Below are 6020 nucleotides of genomic sequence, written 5' to 3'. Positions count from 1 at the left end.
AATGAGCATGTCTCTCTTGTCTCACCATGGTCCCTGCTGCAAAATTCCTCACCAACTCTCTTAGACCTATTCACAACAGGTCTTCTAAGGGTGCGCATTGGAAATAATCAAGGTGTTTTCAAACTTTCTCTCCAAGTGTTCACTACCACAGCAATATAGCAACTGGCTAGCTATCCACCTATCTATCTATCTATCTATCTATCTATCTATCTATCTATCTATCTATCTATCTATCTATCTATCTATCTTTTTCTACCTACCTAACAACATATATACCTTCTTTCCTACCTGCTTACCTACTTAAATACCTACTATCTTTTATCTATCTATCTATCTATCTATCTATCTATCTATCTATCTATCCATCCATCTATCATTTTCTACCTACCTAACTACCTACCTACCTCCTTCTATCTTTTTTTGGCTTGCCAGTATATACACTTCCAGGTACATTTTCTAGGACAGAAGCACCTCTTTTTTACCAGATAATGAATACCATGGTCATTTATGAAATGTTTTTCACTATCCACCAGGAAGCCTTCCTTTCCTGAGCACTGAGAGTTTCCAGAGGTCCTCTCCTGCCCTGGTGAGAGCTTAAGTCACAGCTGGTGTAAGTAGACCCATCTAACAACCACCAGGAGAGAAGTCTGACATTGCTTTCCACTTCTGCCTCCCTCCCAAGCTTCCTGGAGGTATCTGCTCTGATACAAGCAAGACAGCTCTTTCTATCCAGGCAGGACTACTCTGGGTTCTCAGAGGTGCAAGGCCCACCACCCCAAACAAGGAAGAATCCTGTCACCCTCTATATTATTTATTGCTAAACAACTGTCTCATCCGTTTACCAAGACAGAGAGGTACCATCAGGAACAATTTCCCTGTTGTCCACATTAAGTTTTTCTACATCTTGTGCCAACCTGTGCTATGGCCTGGTCACACATACCTCCTTAAGGGTTTCCACTACATTGAACCTAATGGTCACACACCAGGCTGTGCTCAACACCATAAGAAATAGTAAATATATAAATGTATACATGAATAACTCTGAATATTGATTCAGCCTTCAGCATCAATGATCAATATCCGTGATCAATACTCTTTATCTATAGGTTGAGGTTGAACTTATTCATTATTATTACTATTATTATACATTTTTTATTCCTTTTTATGACTGGAATGATGATTTTTCTTGATCATGGTAATGTTTTGTGAGTCACTGTGTTATGACATCATGAGTATGACATCATCTGTGTGACATCATGGGCATGACATCAGGGGTGTTACATTATGGGTATGATATCGTGTATATGACACCATGAGTGTCACAGTGTGACATCATGCATGTGTCATCAAGTGCATGATAACATGAGTATTATGTATTATGTATTATGTATTATGTATTATGTATTATGTATTATGTATTATGTATTATGTATTATATATTATATATTATATATTATTTATTATATATTTATTATATATTTATTATATATTATTATATAGTATATATTATATAGTATAATATATTATATACTATATATTATATATCATATATTATACATTTATTATATATTTATTATATATTATAATATATTTATTATATATTTATTATATATTATTATATATTATTATTATTATTATTATTGTGGCTGTCTCACCACAATTGGAGTACCACCAAAGATGCCAAATTTCTTCTTAGAATTCAATATGGGAAGCTTTCAGGAGCAGACAGGTCTCTAATCAAAATGAATATTAATACAGAAATGTTTGTCACTTCAATTCTCTGGATTTCTGATGTTTTGAAAACCAACTATTCATGTAAGGTAATCTGGACTGTTGTCTGTTAACTCCACTCAGCTATCTAAATAAAACATAGGAAACACCCTAACAATAAACTCCAAGCCATGAATTTGCTATAGTCCCTTAACTCACAGGCTGTCTATCTCAAATCAGTTAAAAAGTTAAAGAAGGACTGGGTCTAAGCCTTGTATTCTTAAATGTGTTATACTGCTACAATTCCTATGAGAGTAACAATATTAACCTCGCTTTTATATCAATAAGAACCTGGTACCAATGAAAACCTTAAAATTTGTAATCAAAGTAAATTGGTGCCATTTAAGAATTTATATCTTCATCTTGATAATAATTGTACAGATTTCTACTAATAGGTAATGGCCATGCAATAAATCCTAGCTAATCCTCTCTATTCCCACAAAGCCACTACTTTTCCCTAGAAAGCCAGCCCAACATTTACACCTTAGTCTCCAAGCCCAGGGAATAGGGGCGCTGACTCTTCATTAGCTTCTTCAAGCTGATGATGGGCATTGAGATATTAGAAGAGGAGTGGGGGGAAGGGCAAATTGACAAGCCTCTGATGCTGTGTCTTCACTGCCTCCAGATGGAATTCCCAGACCTCAGAGGTTTGAGCAGGTCTGCCCAGCTTGCTTGTTGAGTAGATACACCAAGGCTGATCATTCTGTAATATACAATTCTCAAAACAAATTTTAGGATCAAGATAGTTTTTTTAAGAGGACTGACATTTTAGTAAGGATGTTGGTTCTAACCACTTTTATTTTTTTCCCTCTTTTATTGGATATAATATTTACATTTCATTTACAGTTTCATCCATAGTTACATTCATTTACAGTTTCAATATTTGCATACATTTTTCTATATCTCTCTACATATAAACCAAAATTCTCTACAAATGTTTTATGTTTTTAACAACTTTTTATATGTACCTTAATTTTTATCACTAATTTTTAATACAAACCTTTAATTTTTTCAAAATTTATTTCCATGCAAATATTCAATTTTTCTGTAATTTTTCTTAAACCATCTTCAGTTTTTTAATGCATTTTTCCATGTAAATCTTAATTTTGTATTTTTCTTCACATTGTTTGTTAATAGAATTTTTCCTCATATAATACATAATGATTATACTTTTATAAATTATATATTATAGTCTGAAGAAATAATATTTCACATGTATATACATATGTGAAACAACATATATGCTTGTCTGTTTGTTTTAGGTGAGTCTCATCCTCTATCGATTGTTTTGATATCTAATCAATAAAACATGACATCCATGAATAGTATTTCTTCCAAGCACACATTGGAATACACCCGTGATATAAAATAGTCTATTGTTGGAATACACACATTATATAACGTAGTTTATAATCAGAATATTCATTAATTCTTTCAATTTCACTCAAATTTAGAATGTTAATTTCTAAATGTGGTTTTAAATAATATTTATTTAATTTCAAATAATCTTAAATAATATCAAATAACTACAATTTTAAACAATTTTAAATAATTTTAAATAATTATAAATGAGAATATGAAATAATTCCCATTATTTTTGAGTAACTTTTATTTAGGACATTAATTTCAAAATGTATTTTATGTATGAGATTTAAATATTTTAAAATAAATTTAATAATATTAAATAGTATTTGAATAATTATAAATAATTTTCATTTAGGACATTAATTTCTAAATGTATTATTTGTATAAGATTTAAATCATTTAAAAAAATTATAAAAATTATTAAATAATTTTGAAATAATTTTAATATTTTAAAGTATTCTAAATAGTTTTAATTTAAGAAATCAATTTCAAAATGAATTTTTAAATAATTTGTAAATAATTTAAAGTATTTTAAATAGTTAACATTTACAATGATAATTTTCAAATTGGTATTAAATAAATTTATCTACAATTTTTAATAATTTTATATAATTCTAAATAATTTTAATTAATTTTAATTTATGACATTTATTTACAAATGAATTTTTAAAAATAATTTTAAATAATTTTAAATAATTTTGAATTAGGACATTACCTTCTAAATAAATTTTTAAATTATTTCTTAATAATTTTTAAATCATTTTAAATCATTTTTAGATTTATCTTCTGCCATCACTCATAATGTCACAAAGGGTCATCTTTTTAACTTTTCACATTGTTTTTCATCAGATAGAAGATCTGAAGAAGACATATTTCACGTTTATTGATAATAAATTTATTAGTCCTAAAATATAAACTGATTATAGTTTCATGAATTATATATTATACATTATACTCTGAGGAAATAATATTGCTGATAGATAGATAGATAGATAGATAGATAGATAGATAGATAGATAGATGAAACAAAATACATGCATATCAATTTGCATTAGGAAAATAGCCCCAAACTTCAAAATTTATATATATATATAAATTATATATAACATTAATTTGTATAATGCATTTTGTATACATTATAAATAAAGTATATAAAATATACATACAAATATACACATATATATTAATTATATATAAATATATATTATAAATATATATAAGATTTATTATACATATAATTAGTATATATAATATATATTAATTACAGTTTTCACTCAAATTTCTTGAAAATAGATTCCTTAAGACTATAATACGTATGGATTACAATGTTATATATTTATTATATATTATATATTATATATTTATTATATATTTCATATTATATATTTAGTATATATTATATATTATTTATCATATATTATATATTATATATTATATATTATATTATATATTATATATTATATATTATATATTATATATTATATATTATATATTATATATTATATATTATATATTATATATTATATATTATATATTATATATTATATATTATATATTATATATTATATATTATATATTAATTATATATCACATATTACATATTACATATTACATATTACATACTACATACTACGTATTATGTATTATGTATTATGTATTATGTATTATGTATTATGTATTATGTATTATGTATTATGTATTATATATTATATATTATATATTATTTATTATATATTTATTATATATTTATTATATATTATTATATAGTATATATTATATAGTATAATATATTATATACTATATATTATATATCATATATTATACATTTATTATATATTTATTATATATTATAATATATTTATTATATATTTATTATATATTATTATATATTATTATATATTATATATTTATTATATATTATATATTATATATTATATATTATATATCACATATTACATATTACATATTACATATTACATATTACATACTACATACTACGTATTATGTATTATGTATTATGTATTATGTATTATGTATTATGTATTATGTATTATTATTATATTATATTATATATTATATATTATATATTATATATTATATATTATATATTATATATTATATATTATATATTATATATTATATATTATATATTATATATTATATATTATATATTATATATTATATATTATATATTATATATTATATATTATATATTATATATTATATATTATATATTATATATTATATATTATATATTATATATTAATTATATATTATATATTAATTATATATTATATATTATATATTATATATTATATATTAATTATATAATTATATATTATATATTATATATTATATCACACTCTTTCTAGATTTTCCCCAATAAGTTTCATTGTCATTTGTGAAATTATATTCAGTATCAACCAGCAAGCCTTCTTTTTTGAGCACTGACAGTCTCCAGAGGTCGATGGCACTGTAGAAAGCTTACTTCACAGCTGCATGTTGCTCAGGCCTGGGAGGCTGTGCTTACCTTGTCAATATATCCAAACCTGATGTTGCAGGCCCTCCTCTCTGGTCAGCTGAAACCTGCTCACACACAGGTCTCTTCTGGACCTAGAAGTCAACAGGAAGCCTTGGTCCAGCCTGTACAGCCAGAATAGACTGGCTACAAGCACGTCTGCCACTATGTTCACTGGCACATATATGTGATCTTTCAGGAGAGAATGCTCCTGCACTTTTGGTATGCATGCTTTCTTCTTCCTATAAGGTTTGGAAATATGGATTTTGGTCCATAAGTGTCAGGGGAAGAGGAGGTTTTGCATGGTGGAGATGGAGGAATCACCCATCACAGGTGCTTCTCAACTGCAGGACATCTACCAGCCACC

This window comes from Arvicanthis niloticus, assembly GCF_011762505.2.
Source record: "Arvicanthis niloticus isolate mArvNil1 chromosome Y unlocalized genomic scaffold, mArvNil1.pat.X SUPER_Y_unloc_1, whole genome shotgun sequence".
Classification (NCBI taxonomy): Eukaryota; Metazoa; Chordata; class Mammalia; order Rodentia; family Muridae; genus Arvicanthis; species Arvicanthis niloticus.
The sequence above is the reverse complement of the archived record's forward strand: the minus strand, read 5'-3'. Positions refer to the sequence as shown.